The sequence below is a fragment of the Struthio camelus genome, chromosome 2 (assembly GCF_040807025.1).
Source record: "Struthio camelus isolate bStrCam1 chromosome 2, bStrCam1.hap1, whole genome shotgun sequence".
In the NCBI taxonomy this organism is placed as follows: Eukaryota; Metazoa; Chordata; class Aves; order Struthioniformes; family Struthionidae; genus Struthio; species Struthio camelus.
The window spans coordinates 164,592,570-164,608,709 of NC_090943.1; the positions used below are offsets into that span (position 1 = coordinate 164,592,570).

At 45.2% G+C, this 16,140-nt stretch overlaps 1 long non-coding RNA gene across 2 annotated transcripts in view; it reads right to left on the reverse strand.

The window, feature by feature from the left end:
• The window catches only part of LOC138066096 (uncharacterized), a 34,556-nt gene that overhangs the window by 11,953 nt on the left and 6,463 nt on the right, over nucleotides 1-16,140 (reverse strand). The window contains exon 2 of one of the 2 annotated variants that reach the window (XR_011139340.1): nucleotides 1,775-1,876. The exons of the other annotated variant lie outside the window; for it this stretch is intronic. This is a non-coding gene — a long non-coding RNA (uncharacterized lncRNA). The remainder of the gene's footprint in view (nucleotides 1-1,774; nucleotides 1,877-16,140) is intronic. 2 annotated transcript variants of the gene reach the window in all.

The following is a 16,140-nucleotide window of genomic DNA, read 5'->3' on the forward strand; positions in this document are numbered from 1 at the left end:
CCGTCCTCAGCCGACTGCTTGTAGTAGTCTGTATTAAGAGTTTATTCTGGCAGGGACACATCCCATCTTAATAGGCTTCATGAGGAACAGTTACTGGGGGAAGACATTATCCTGCGTACTGTGGCACCACCAGCATTTTTCTAGCTGCTCTGGAAGAGTGGAAGGTCCTAGGTAAAGTACGAGAGAGAGGAGACCACAGACAAGTAGCAGAGCAGGTATCATACCAGATAAGTCTAAAATCCTCTATATATTAAGTCTGATCCACTCAGCAAGTATTTCAGGAATGCAGTTGGGATTCAATTTAAGGGAATCCTGCAGGGAGTAGCCCAGTCCTCTCAGCAGGTGAGGCTCAATCTGCTTCTCATAGAAAAAGGCCTGAAACAAAGCCCCTGGGAGGGAGGCAAAGGAATTGGAGCCTGAAGAAAACTAAATTTCAAAGGATTGCTCTCTCTGTATATAAAACCTATAAGATCTGATGGAAATTATACACTTGTAAGTAGGTTTTGAAACGTCTGCTAGGGTTTTACCTTCTTGCTATTTATTTCACAGGAGGTGTGCTAAGATATTGCATACAGAAAAGTTGGTCTTTCCTCACTGCAGAGAACCAGCTCCTCTTGACATTCCTGAGAGTTCTGTTAACAAGGGCAAAAAGCCAGGATTTCATGTCACTGTATTATTTTTTTTAGTGCTTTACTCAGTCTCCATAGAAGTGACTTATTCAGTCACAATTTGGTTCAGTAAGATGCTCCATGCTAGAAGGGGTGGTAGGATCTGTCCTGCCTCACTCAGGACTCAGTGTGGGGGACCTCCAGGAGCCTGAATGGAAAGCAAACCCGTGGCGGGAGGAGGAAGAAGAATTTCTTTTTCTCCTGACAAAGCTTTTCAGTTTCTTTGGGTGAAGCTCTTTGAAGAGATGAAAAACAGCATGACTGCCAGAAAATTCTTGTGAGAAAGTTTGCTGTAGGCAAGATTTACTTACTAGATAACAGCTAGTGCAGGTAACCTGCAGCTTCCTTGCACTGAAGGTTAAACATTTCTTTGCCCGTCATTGAATTCCAATTTACAGGAATGTTAATTAATCCTAATTGAGACTCTCGATGGAAACTAAGAGACCTGAGACCATATTTCATAACTTTCGTCCTCTCAGGCAGTATTTACATTGCAGAGAGACCACTATTCTATCAGATAACACTGGAGAAGCTTTGCATTTCTGAAGGATTTGAATATTGCTATTCCAGCCTATTTGTGGCAGGTTTTGTTTCCACAAAAATGACATAATCATCATAAATGACATTTTTATATGGTATTATGCATGCCATGCATTCATATGGTAATTTCCTGAAGCATCTGTTCCTCCATATTCATAGGTCCTTTACAGTATCCCAGGCTACACGTATAGATCTTTACATCCTAACGTTTCCTGAATTCTGCAGATGAAGAGTATATTTCTCATACACATGTCACTGAAATATGGAATATATTAAAGATAGCTCAGCTTGATAGCCTCTGAAAGATGTTCCTTTCTCCATGCTCTTTAAAGGACTGGCTGTAGCACTTCTATCCAGATGTAGGAGTAAAGTAGTTTGTTATAGGCTTGCTGTCAGGAGCCTGGCCTTAGATGTGTATTAGATCTGCAGCTGTCTTGGGAAAACTTGGCATCTAGAAGCAGGGTCTGGAGTGCTGATTCGGAGTGATTCTTTCCTTAACCCTGATGAATGCTTTTCCCCTCCTAAAAAAACCTTTTTCAGGAAGAATTTAGACTGAAGCTACTTACTTATTTAAGAGAAATCAGACTCCCATGTTACAGTGACTTTTCCAAAACTGATTTCTGGGTCCATTGAGCCAGGCCGTGCACTACTTTATTCAAGAAACAAACCTGGAAGGAAAGAAAATGAAGAGAAAAAGGAGGAGGAAAAAACTGCTTGGCAACTGATAAGTTCCTCAAATGCCAGTTGTCAAAGCAAAGTTCTGCTCACTGGAGTTTGTGCTAATAGTTGTGCTAATATAGTTCATCCTCTTGGGCTTTACTGAATTTAGTTCTTCTTCAGTGGCTTTCATGGTATAGTTATGCGGTTGGGTGCTTGCACAGCAAAGAGGAAACTTGGGCTTCAGTCTGGGCTCCACTGATGATTATTAATCAGTTTTATATTGTCATTTTTGACTTGCAGTAATATTCAATCACTTGACCAGTCTGATCACAAGGCCTAGACTTCCCATCCCAACTCATACAGGGTCTCTACCTTTCAAAAAGAAACGTTTTTAGTGGGGACCAACAGCAAAAGTAGTAACAATAATAGTTTCATCTGAAAAATGTTTATTTTCCTTTCAACTTACAAATGAGTAGAGCTGAGGACATGAGAACACACGCATCCTCCTGCTCCATATCTGCAGTATCAAAAAATGTGTCATGCTCTACTTGGGAATGGAGTATATTCAAGACCTGGAGAAGCCAAGATAGTATTTTCCTGATACAGGAAAGCACAGCTGATCCACCTCAGGCTCAGAGACTTCCACACATCCTAAGATCAAGCCTAAAATGTTTCACTAATTCCTCAGGCTCTTCAGCAATCCCTCTGTAAACCTCTACTCTACTATATGCAGTCTCACTGCTGCTACTGCTTTTCACCTTTGTCATGTGCTCAGAACCTGAAACCAGGCCTGCAGACGTCATGGGTTATATCTTTCAGAAATGGTTTAAGAGTCCCAGCTTGAATAATCCTAACTTTCTTAATCCTTTAGCTCTGAGTTGTTCTGTGTTGCTTTTGGTATTAGTACATGTGGACTGCATATACTGTTGCTATGGTTCTGGTATGAGGAAGCTGCTATATCTTGATGTTTCTTGATGACAAAAAAGGTGTCTCATTTCTGCTGCACTAGCAAGGTGAGTCATTAAACGTGGTGACTTCATTCTACCCACATCCGAGCTAGTGTGAAGAGATCACCTGAGTTTTTCTTTACTTGCAAGCAGAAAGGCAGTTTGGAGAATAAAAAAATCTCCCACATAAGTTCAAGGGACAAAGGTGAGTACAGGGAGTTTTAAAATAGAAGGAATAAAGAACCTACAGAGCTTCATGGGAATCACTTAGCGGGAGGGGATGGACACTGTTTATCAGGAAGATAAACTGATGTTAGAGGAGGTGAAAGGCACCTGGGAAATCAGAGAGTTGTTACGGAGGACATGACCTGAGAGGCCCAGTTTTGAATCTCTTTTGGGTCTAGGTTTGTGTTTTTCTTCATGGTGATGCATAGGGAAAAATGGTGACTTCAGAACTCTTGGGAGAAAGCCCTGTGTGTTGGTGTGTGTGTACATGCATGTTCGTGCATGTGTGCTGCATACTCTCCCTGTGCACCTCCCAGAATGGGAACGGTGGGTAAAAGCTCTGTTGAATCTACAGGACACTCTGAGGGCTCCACACTAGGCCCAGGAGACAGTGAACGTAAGAAATATTAAGACTGTATTAGGCCAGCTCTCATCTGTGAGTGTACCTAAAGTCCCAGGCAAGGCTAATGCTGAGATTCTGCTAAGAAACCACTTTCACTTAAATCAAACTGAGGACTGGGAATGGTTGGGATCTGATGAATGTCTAATCTGGGGAAGACAACAAAAACTGGACCTAGAAATGTCCTTCAGATGGTTATCAGGAGTAATCATCTCCAGACACTAGCTCTTGGACTCCCAGTCCTTGGAGCTGTAAATGCGTAGCTGGGAAGTTCAGCTTCTACATCTGGCATTGGCAAGAATTGGAAATTCATTGTCTGATTGTCCACTTCTCCCAGGGTCTGATTTCAGCTTTCTGGAAATAAAGTAATGTTAGTAGTACAAGGAAGGAAACACAGAGAAAAGTGCAGGGAAAGTTGAACATTAACAGACTATAAACCTTGCTAGGCTTGGTGGGCCCTAGGCTGAGCTGTGTAGTCCTAGGGAAAATAAGGTGAAATTTTAACCTCTCCAAATCCCAATGATGAATCAGCAGCTGACTCTGAGATCTGTGAATTTCCCTGCAAGCACGTCCATCATGTCTCACTGTTGTGGCTGACACCCATTCCCTGCAACACACACCTTTCATGTCATGCTTCCAAGTTTAGTGCTAGAAGGAAAACAATGCTATTTGGCTTGTTTAAACTTGCGTTTGCTCTAAACACCTCATTGCCTCTGCTGAACCATTCTCTTTCATCCTCCCCCTTTCCTTCCCAATTGTTCTCAAGAGTTAAGGTCTAAGGCCATGAAAAGGTGCTTCTGCTTCTATCCAAATCCCTTGACCATAGGTCTGGTGTGATTTGTTTCCATGAGAACTCATTGATATGTTTTTTATCATCACCTTTCTTGGAAAAGAATGTCTTTTGTTAAAATGCAAATGAAAAGAGTGCCTGTTTCCAGGCAGGGCAAGCCATGAAGTGAAATTTCCCAAATGCAGCAGATTAGATAGATATGCAGCAACTATGTACCAATAACACTCAGTTTTGCTATGAATACTGCTTGTCAGAGAGGATTTCAGAACAGGTTACAATGGAAGGACGTCTAGTTTATGAACAGGAAAAGTGAGACACAAGGGGTTTACTCTCTCTCAGATATCCTCACCCTTGACTGTTGCAGTCAGCCATTCTCCTGTCTCCAATGAGAGTATCCTGCAGGTCATTTTAACAGGCACTGAAAGGAAAGCTACAGCTTTAATAGGAAGTTTTTTTCCACCCTGACTGTATTAGGGTGTCACAGGGATGTCACTTCATGGTCTCAACTGAAGGTATCCACCAGAAGTAATGACATACCAGAAACTGGAGAGGAAGGATGAATCAGTTGCAGGAAAGCTAAGTGACTGTGCATAGACCTGTACAAAGGCATGACTAGCTTGTTAATAGTGATTACTGAGTTAACTAGTGTTAATAGTGAGTAGGGCAACATTTTGGTTGTTGTACCTGCTGATGTCTCCCAGTCATCAGGAGGGCTGATTCTTCATGCTCAGGTCTGGGTATCTGGACAGTAACTGTAACCTGTAGTTAAAATTTGTAGTTTCTCTGAGCCCTCAAGCTAGGTCCTCCCTGCTGCTCCGTTAATTTCCTCCTGCAGGTCTTCACAGTTTAACTACGAAAAAGGGGAACCAGCCACCAGGAGCTCTACCTCCCAAGTGCTGCTATTTCCCTGCTCCATCTGCACCTCAAGGAGGGAGGCAGCTGTGTGGGCAGCTCACGAATGGTCGCCCCTCTGTTGAGATGATCTGCAGATGTTCTCATAGCAAACTTCAGCCTGGACACGGTAGGCTGACCTGGGAGCCTCCCCAGTTAAACTCACCAGCAGTTGCTTGGGACTGGGCTGCTAACATTCTGCAGAGGGGGAATAGACAAAAACCAGTGACTTTTGGGCAGCCTTGGCTTCTGTTACCAAACGAGAAACACTTTGGTTGTCACCGGAGTGAGGTGACCGACCTAAATGGGCCAGCATACCAGCTCAGACACTTGTTGGCCTTGGCTCCTGTCTTGCATTCACACTGCATGACTTGCCATGGACCAGCCCAAACTGACAAGGGAGTCACTTGCACCATGGCGCCATGGTAAGGCAAATCTGCATGTCTTTGGGCAGGTGCAAACAAGAAGGTAATTGCCAGTCTGAGTTTGGATACCTCAGTTCAGCGAAATGCATCATTCTATTTAATTAGAAAATGAATGCTCTTCAGCCTGACAAATGTCTTTGCATGTCATTTGGGCACCCAGTATGAGGCACGCTAAGGAATATCAATGCATGCAACTCTACTAGTTTCTCACTGGGGTCAAAGGTTTTCTTGGCACGTTATGTGGAACCTGATTTCTGTTTATACCACACAACATTGTGCTCCACTTATTCTTTACTTATCTGTACTCTGTGACCAGATTATTAGTCTACCTCCAGCAAAAGACAAATGGAAAACTACTGACCCCGTTTTTGTGAGATGTCTCCCTCGTGTTTACCCTTTACCTTTGCCTTTCTGACCTAGCCAGGCTGCAAGGCTGACTGCATATTAACTGGCAGAGTTAGTAAAAAAATGATAATATATGAAAATATTGTTCCCTCTTGTCCCATTAAGAATCTAGTGCTTTTCAGGCACCTTATAAATAGTACTATAAACCTAGGGCTATTTTTGTGGTAGGTGGCTTTAATTAGTGTTTAACATAGGCCAGAAAGAGATGGGAGAAATTCAGAATCAGTGCTGGGAAGCAAAAAGCTAGTAACCTCATTACCAGGTCAAAAAGAGTTTCTTCTCTCAAAAACAAGCACAAAATTTGCCCTGTGGAGTTCCAAATTTGTTGTCTCTTGATGTCTGTGGTCAGGCTTTTCCAGTTTACAGGAAGATGTCCATCTACCCACCCTTGCATTCTGTCCCCCTTCCCAAACTGCTCCCTTAAAATCTGTTGGCATCCAGCTATGCGCTTTCAGACTCAGCCAACATTACCAAGAAGAAAGAGCTCAGAAGAATTGCTGCTTTCATTTACTTTTATGCTCCTGGCTTTTACTTTAGGTATTCCCAGTCCCACGTTCACAGTCTACTTCTCTGCTGGTGATGCAGGTGAGTGGAGGTTTTGGGGCAAAGACAGCCCTAACCGTGAAGATGAAAGTTAGTTAAAGAGAGTAGTAGTGCTTCTGCCGAGCAAAGAAGAGTTAAACCTGGTAAAACATGTTGTGAGTAGCCAGAAGAGTGGCTTCTGAGTACGTACAAAGTTTTGACATGGTGAACTATTTCCAGAGTCACTTTAAGAGCTGTATTTTAAACTTACACAGAGCAAAGCAACCAAACATGATGAGGACTGAGGGAGAAATGAAACATAAGAAGGAATCTGAGCAATAGGGTGGGAAGGGGCATGGAGAGGTCAGCACATCCCTTCCACAGGAGGAGTTGCATAAGATAGTGATAGTTTACATCCCTTTAGTAGCATTCCTTTTCAGATGTCCAAGCACATTATACTCAGCCGATTTACCGTGGCAGTGCTCGGAGACGGACAGCATCGCTTAAGGTTACATATGCAAAGATAGAGCTGTTGACTTACCCACATTCACACAGGGGGCAATGAAAAAACTAGGAATAACAGTCCTCAGTCCTTCCCTTTGCAAAGTACCTGACCAAAGCGCACTGTACCACAAAATTTATTTATTTCCTTGCTCCCCTCCCAGTAAATGGAAGCACTGGGATAGAGCAGGGGGAAATGTGTCCATGAACCAGGTAACGTCCAGAGATCCTTTCCGGCCCATTTTTTTTCTGTGATTCTATGAAAGCAAGTGGGAAGGGAAAGACACTAGAAAGTGTTGAGGGAGCATACAAGGTGCTTGGAAGGGTAAAAGTCTGATGAGGTATATGTGGAGAGGCAAACCTGCAGAACAGTGCTGAAGCCAGGAACTTTCCAGACTAGGTTTTAGGGAGGACAGGTCTGCACTTACAAGGGTGATTTCTTTTTTTCTAAAAACATTTAGATTTTCATTTTTATGTATCAATGAATTTGGGATATAGCTGCTTGTAGTCAAAATGGTGACCACAGGAAAGCCCTATTATGTTGAGAAAACAGGTGTATTTATTCCCCATCCCGGTAGTTACTTATTAAATGAAGATAAAAAACAGCCAAGTATTGCAAGGGAGGCATAAATAGTTAAACATACAGGTGATAAACATCTGAGTTACTGATTAACTCCTGGCTTTTATAAACCCAGTGGTTCTTAAGATAGTTTACTAGGAGACCAAAACACAGAGCTGTGCCAAAAAAAGGCCTCAACCTTTAGTAACAAATATTACACTTTACCTCTTCTTGCAACATGTGCGCCTGTGCTGTGACAATGAGGACGGCACTGCCCTCTATGGATGGGAAGAATTCAAACCTGTTTCCATGCTTGCAATGTTGGAGCATAAAGAACTCCAAAAAGCAAGAGGAATCTGTGTAGGACAGGATGGTTAGTGGATACAAAATCTAACCTCTTCCACAACGTGCAACAAGCAGAAGTTGGGAGAGAACAGAAGGAATAATTGGTCTGCTTTGTGAACCTCAAGCATCTACCCAGGACGCTTGTTACAGACCAGCAGCAGGGACAGCTGAGCCTTTGATCTGAGCCAGTGTGGTCGGGCTTATGTTCACAGGTGAAATCTGGACTGGAAGGGAAAGGGGAGACTCAGACATTTCAGGAGCAACCACAGTTAGGGAAAGTAATGCAATATAGTTGGCAGGCTGCAAAACGGGCTGGTTCTAATCTGCGAGTAAGAAAGAAAAGGGTAATTTCAGATGTCTTCTTTGACATCTTCCATCTTGAGTGGCTTGCTGGCCCTTCCGGTGCCCGACCAGCTCCATGCACTCTGGAGTGTCACCTCAAGCAATATCTCTCCTTTGCTGTCATTCTTGATGTTATCACTTGTTATTGCAGCCTGTCAGTTGGTTTAACTATAAACATATTTGCTTGTTATATATATGTATGAAATAAAAACTGAGGAGTAAGGTGGCAGTAATCCCTGCAACTAGGGGTTCACCTTGGCTGCCTCAGAAGCTGGTTCTTCCTTCTAATGACTGGCTGGCGTCAGCAGGACCCCTCTGCCTTGTAGTTCAGCAAAAGTCGTCCTTCCAAAGCGTAATGAAGATGTCTAAGTAACATGATGTGAGCTCAATCAAAGTTGCTCTGGAAAGGAACTGATCCCACAACACCCAGACTTTTGCTTCACTCAGAGGAGGTATATCTGAAGAAAAGAGCAGAAACTCCAGGCACTGCTAGTGCAGAGACAGGCCATCCAGCTGAGGAGGACCCTTAGGGCTGGTGGGAGCCAGGAGCCCAGCACATTCTGCATAGAAGATCCACCACGGAGAGCAGAGCCCAGAAGGGCCTCTGAGGTCACCAAAGACGTGGGCAACTCGGGAACACCACCTCTGTCTCAGGGGTTAAAGACTGCCCTGCGAATGGAGCCTGAAAAGGATGCAGCTATCTGGTTTTGGCTTTACTTTACTTCTGCTCAGTCTCTGTTACTATCCCGTGCTACTAAACTGAAAACAATAACAGCCATTGAAAAATACCCATCTCTGTTCAAAATATCCACTGCTGGGACCAGCTCATTTTGCTGGTTGACCTGCTTTTGCTATACACTGCTTTAATTTTTTTTCTTAACAGCTTCACAGTAAGGCTTTATTTTCCAGGTCCCAAACAAACAGCAGGGTGCACGCTGAACAATAGTGAAGAGTTTGGCAGCACATAGGTTGCTCATCTGTGCCAGAAAAGCTTCTCTGATGGCCCTGAGTTCCTCTTTTCCCCTTTCTGCCAGGGGCTGACATCAGGGAAAGAAAAAATACAATTGAAAGCCATCAAGAGTAACGTCCTGTTTATTTTCCTGCTAACAGAATTCTTTTCAGGACATCTCAAAAACATGAGCGGCGGTTGGGGAGGGGGGAAATCAGAACAAAGATATGTTGAGATTTCATTAGCTTTTAGCAGAGAAGAGACTAGACTCAGGACCAAAATACAGGACAAGGACAGGATAAATGGGGCTATACATATGTCAAGTGCCTTTGTCTATGCTGCTGCCTTTCTGGGAGAAGATCAGAAGGAACAGGAGAAGTTGCTATGCCAGAACCAGGACAACGCAATCTGCCAATTGTGCTTGTTATCATACAGCAGTCCCCTGTGATTTAGTTGGCCCCTGTAGCCCCTTGGAACTACCAAGCAAGAGCAGTGCTAGCACCAGCATGGATTTACCAGAGGAAAAAGAGGAGATTTGGGCCCCTCATAAGCAGTGGCAATTGCAGTTTGCCCATGTGTCAAATGATGCGGTTGTGCAGCTGCACAGCCTTTTGCTTGGTATTTAGGATGAACTTAAACAAAATGGGTGATTCAATCTAACATTTCATTGCTGCCAAAAAGGGCACATCTTGCTCCCTCTCTTTTTACCCTCTCCTCCTTCCCTGCCCATACACACACCACTGTGGTCCTGCTCCCTTGCAGCAGCTCTGGCTTTCCTTGACCCAGAAGGAGAAAAAAATAATTTTCAAAATGGCTCTACTACCTTAGAAAAAACTTTTTTTTTTTTTTTGGTTTAGTAAGCCTCCTTCTTTATCGCTTAACAAAGAAGATCCTAGGCTTTCCCTATTTAGTAAAACCATTTTGGCTTAACACTTCCACTTGGTTCTCAGGAGTTCGTGAACAGCTCTTGAACATCCCACACATTTCAGAGATGTCTCAGTTCTGTGAAGACCACAAGGAGGGATGCCCAGGTGCAAAGTCATGGAGGTGAGGAAAATAGGGTGGCCTCTGTCCAGACATGGTTCACAACAGGGAAATCGGAGGCTGGACATCCTGTTCCTGACCAGGCGATCTCTAGATCACCTCTGCCGCTCACCACAGTGGAGGTTTGCCTCCTCTTGTTGCCACCACAGCAGGGTAACAGCTTACGCTGTTCCCACTGCTCTAATTGCACCTCCTATCTCTGCAACTACAACCGCTGTAAATAACATTGATCGATAACAGACTGATGAGCAACAGCCTTGCCTGAGGCTACTTCAGGGAGCAGGGTACCAGAGCGGAGTAAGGGCTTTTCAGCTTTCAGTTCACTACCTTCTCTCTGGCCAAGGTCAGTGACAACCCGTAGCCAGGACCGCAGCTGGGCTGACATGGCAGGGACCTGCCGCTGCAGCTCCTGATGCGCTCCCCTCCTTTGCCTGATAGCAAAGCACCTGCAGGTCTTCACCAGGCTGAGCTGCCCATGCTGTGGAAGGGAAGGTGCTATGGAAGGGGATGGTGAACTTGTAGCCCTCTCCTGAGGTCAGGCTGATATGGATTTAATTGAGAATGGAGTCATGGGTCAGTTGGGGGAGTTTATCTCGCTCCCTCTCCCTTCCCCAAGACAGTTCAGTGCTGTCTTACCAGATTGTTTCATAACTGTGCTGTTAAATTAACAGAAATTTTTCTGAGAGGAGTAATCTTTTCTGTACGAAAGAGTGAATGAAATCATGAAATTGCATTTCCTTTAATATAGCATCTACATCCACATCCTTAATTAACCTTTTAACCTGGATAAGCTACTTTGCTAAACTGCGTGCCATGAACTCCCCTGCCTTGCCCATCCCCATTTTGATAGCTACTGCATTCAAAGTTTTTTTGTCTTTTAAAAATTATTTTCCAGCATAAATCACTTTCCATTGTTCCAGTCCAACTAGCCAGTGGAAAAGCAAACGCGTGCAGGCTTTGCTTTTCATCTCTCCTGCCTGTATAGAAGAGAAGAAATGCCAGACCTGCTCTCTGAGCCAAAACTAACAATATCTGCTCAACACCTGCTCTGTCCTGGGGAGGAACGGTGTTGGTGATGGCGATAAACACGGGGAAACTCTGCCTGGTCGTTGCAGGCTGACCTTTCCCACAGCTCAGGAGTCCATCCATAGCCCATCACTGGGTTTGGGCTGTCTCCGGTTGTGTCTATCCTGATAAATAAAACAATGCCCAGATTGAAGCACTGGCCCACAGTTGTCCCTTTTCTTTAATTGCTTGCACATTTTGCTGGCCTGGTTTTGACCTCGGACAACTAGCACCTTCCCAGACCATGCTCAGGCATGGCACTGTCCAGAGACCATTCCCATGAGTTCCATAGCTGGTATCTGGGGCTGAAAGCACAAATTCTTTCGATAGGCAAATTGAAAGAAAATGATTAATTTTTCCAAGGAATATTTTCACTTTGCTTCAGAGCTTTTTTGATATGTTGTAAAAACAGGTGTTTTTTCTTTCTCTCTAACTTTTAATTTTTTTCCCCCATTGCTAAAATTTTGGAAGGGAAGAAAAAAAAAGATTGAGAAAACAAATAAAAAAAATTAAATCCAAAGATGTATGAGGAGATGTTATCTATCTACCTACATATGTACATATGTATGTATATCAACTAGGCATAAGATAATTTCAAAGTTTATCATAAATTCTACTTCTTTGACTATTCCTGGTAACATAGTAGATGTGCTAAATATTTACCTAGTTTGTAAGTTCTCAAGAATGAGAATAATTTTTGGTTCCGAGTTTACATATCTCTGAGTACTGTGCACACTCCATTACTGAACCTCCTGGAAAATTCTGCTACAACAATGAGGAGGAAAACAGTCTTTTTCTCCATTATCTTAGTGACAACCTGTGGCCCTTCTGCGTGTTTTATATGTGGTATGATTTGGTAGGATACTGTTAAGGAGCAGCAGAAAGTTTGACTAGCAGAGAGCTTTCGCTAGGTATTTCTATTCCTGGCTACTGAACAGATCAGCTACTTCCGATCAAGGCCCAGGTCCTCCCATGTCAAGCACCACACATGTATCAGATAAAATACAGGCCCAAAGAGTTAAACAGGGAAAGGATGACAGGGCACAGCATTTCCATAAATGACACATAGCATTTTCATAAATCCATAAAATATGATCCAGAAAGTCAAATCCACAGAGAAAAAGATGTTTGGCAATGCCAACACAGGCAATTTATTTTGTGCTGGAATGTAATGGACAATACTGCTGACTGGTGTAAATATCTTTTACAAACAGGATGAATTTGTTTTGCTTAGGGGTCTGGTTTTGGTACGTTGCATGATGGCACGGGAGAGGACAGTCTGAAGAGGGCTGTAACCAAAGGAAACAAGTAGCTGAAAGACTAAGAGCTAAAGCTGTTTTGAACTAGCCTTAAGGAAAAGCTTGCTGTTTTAAGTGCATTAGCAATTCTGTTCTTCCTGCAAAATACTGTCTGTCCTGAAACAGCTGGATGCCAGAGACTTTTAGCTGATGGGTTTAAGGAAATCTTTCTGTCTTCTGTTCAAAACTCCACAACTGCAGCTGGCTTAACAAGAGCCTTTCCACTCCTAGAGAGGCACCCTGCCCAGACATTATCCCAGTGCTGCAAACAGACACAAGAATACTGATTTAAAGAAAAATGCTGAAATCTGAAGTTCACCAGAGATTCCTAAAAACACTGACTGAAAGGATCCTGTGGGTATCTCTAGCGCAGGCAGGAATCCCCAGTACTAGATCATATTGAACTTGGCTTTGTTTTTGTCTTGATGTCCTCTAAGGATGGAGATCCCATCACTTCTCTGACTGACCTGTTCCCTTGCTGCAATACCCTCCTAATGAGAAAAAAGCTTTTCCTAATGGCCAATCTGAACCTCCCAAGCTGCAATATATGGTCTTTTTTCCTTCTAATTCTGGCTGTTTTTCTTTCCCAATTCCCCTTCCTATAATTGTAGGCTGCAATTAGATTGATCCTTAATCTGCTCTTTATCATATGAAACAACTGCAGCTACTCATGTTGTGTCCACTATGTAAAGACAATGACAGCCTGAAGGTGGGGAAAAGGTTTGAAACACAGAAGCAAAATAACTGTGATCCTTAGAATTCAGACCCGGGCTCAAGCTGGCACGGGACTGTCCTGGGCTCTTCTCATCAGGCTTTGAGAGCAGTGTGGATCTAACCCAGACCCATGTGGCAGGGTTAGAGCAGGGACTTCAAATCCATTACAGGTCCAAAGGAGCTTAGATATGAAAGGTTTAACTTTGAAGCACTAATAGGCTTGATTGTCAGCTAGGATAAAACCTCACCTCTCTCATTTATTGGTGCATTCGGGCTGAGGAGCACTACCCTTGACATATAGGCCCCGAAAGTTAGCCAGCATCTCAGGAGCTGTGTGTAGGAGAAAAGACATCAAACCCAGTTGCTGCATAGCATTGGCCCTTCTTAGAGCTCCAGAGAGCTGTTACACCTTGCTCATGAGAGTCTTCTTGTGGTTCATGTGTCTGATCCATGTTCAGTTTGAACGGCATTCTCCTTGACACATTGCCCACTCCTGTTGCGGAGAACAGAGCACAGAGTCTACAAGTACGCAGCCAACAGAGGCAGCGAACAGACGCAGCAGTTTGCGCAGCAGTTCGCGCAGAAGGGCGCCAGAAGGCAAAGAAGGCACCTCGCCATTTTGCACATTTTGCACAGTGGTGTGTCCTTCCCCGGGGCATGGTCATGACACGCCGCAGAGCACGTTCCCCAGTGGCTGCGGGAGGTGCTGCATCGGCTGTGTCTGAGGCCTCAACCCAGACAGACCCTCAGACAGCAGATGTAGCTCTGCAGGTGTCAGGCTGCAGGAGTGCCTGGGGCCTCTCCGTGGGGCCTGGGCTGACAGTCAGCTCTCCTGTGTGAGGTGTGCTGTGGTTGACCAGTTGCGTCACCAGATAAAGGAGTTACGGGAGGAGGTTAGTAGGCTGCGTAGCATCCGAGAGGATGAGCGGGAGATTGACAGGGCGTTCTCGGAGACTGTTCAGCTCCAGGAGTCCCCTGCCCCCACTGCAGCGGAGATGTCAGAGGGCTCAGCACCGTGTGTAAAGGTGCATCATAACGCTGTTGAAGAGGGCTGGAAGCTGGTGACCTCTAGTAGAAGGAGAAAGGCTCTTGCTCCTCCTCAAGACTTACCCTTGAAGAACAAGTTTAGTGCCCTCCAAGCCGAGGAGGAGCTGGGCATGGCTCCAAGGGAGGCAACTGGCCTGGCAGACCCTGTGCCGTGCAGGAACCCCCGGAAGAAACGGCGAGTGATTGTTGTGGGTGACTCCCTGCTGCAGGGGACAGAGGCACCTATCTGCCGACCTGACCTCTTGCCCAGAGAGGTTTGCTGCCTGCCAGGGGCTCGAATAAGAGATGTCGTGGAAAGACTGCCAAGGCTTGTCCACGCGTCGGACTACTACCCTCTGCTGATCTTCCATGTGGGTGCTAATGACACGAAAAGCAAATTGGGAACCATCAAACAGGACTTCAGAGCTCTGGGAATGGTGGTGAAGGGTCTGGGAGCCCAGGTTGTTTTCTCCTTAATCTTGCCTGTGAAGGGAAAGGACAGGAGGAGGAGTAGACGAGTTTTCCAAGTTAACACCTGGCTGCGCCGCTGGTGTTGGCAACAGGGCTTTGGTTTCTATGACCATGGGACCCTGTTTGAAGATCAACAGCTGATGGGGAGCAGTGGGATCCACCTTACCAAGCGGGGCACGCGTGTCTTTGCCAACAGGTTGGCCAGCCTGGTACAGAGGGCTTTAAACTAGGCAAGATGGGGGAAGGGGAGTGGTATAGTGGCAGGAGAGTCAGTAAAACACCGCTCAAGTCAGGATGCCTCCAGCGGGTGCATACAGCCAGGGGAGACAGCATGGGACATGGCTATGGAGGATCCTCTTGCACCTCTTCTGGGAAGCCTGCGTGCTTGACTGGCTCTCTGAAATGCCTGTATACCAATGCACGCAGCATGGGGAATAAGCAGGAAGAGTTAGAGATCTGTGTGCGGTCGCAGGGCCATGATCTCATTGCAGTGACAGAGACATGGTGGGATGGTTCACATGACTGGGATGCGGTCATGGATGGCTATGTGCTTTTTAGGAAAGACAGGCCGGGAAGGTGAGGTGGTGGAGTTGCTCTTTATGTGAGGGAGCAGCTAGAATGTATGGAGCTCTGCCTAGGGGTGGATGAAGAACAAGTTGAGAGCCTATGGGTAAGGATTAAAGGGCAGGGTAACATGGGTGACACTGTTGTGGGGGTCTACTACAGGCCACCTGACCAGGAGGAAGTCATCGATGAGGCCTTCTACAGACAGCTGGAAGTAGCCTCACGATCACAGGCCCTGGTTCTCATGGGAGACTTCAACCACCCTGACATCTGCTGGGAAGGCAGCACAGCTAGGCACAAACAGTCAAAGAGGTTCCTGCAAAGCATTGATGATAATTTCTTGACTCAGGTGGTGGAGACGCCGACGAGGAGAGGTGCAATGCTAGACCTTGTAGTAACGAACAAAGAAGGTCTAGTTGGAGAGGTGAAGGTTGGGGGCAGCCTTGGCTGCAGTGACCATGAGATGGTGGAGTTCAGGATACTACGAGGAGGAAGCAGGGCAATGAGTAGGATTGCAATGCTGGACTTCAGGAGAGCTGACTTTGGCCTCTTCAGGGACCTACTTAGGGGAATCTCATGGGGTAGGGCCCTAGAAGGAAGAGGGGTCCAGGAAAGCTGGTTAATATTCAATCATCACTTCCTCCAGGCTCAAGAGCAGTGCCTCCCTCTGAGGAAGAAGTCGAGCAAAGCGGGCAGGAGACCTGCCTGGATGAGCAAGGAACTCCTGGCCAAACTCCAACAGAAGAAGGAAGTACACAGAATGTGGAAAAGGGGACAGGCCACTTGGGA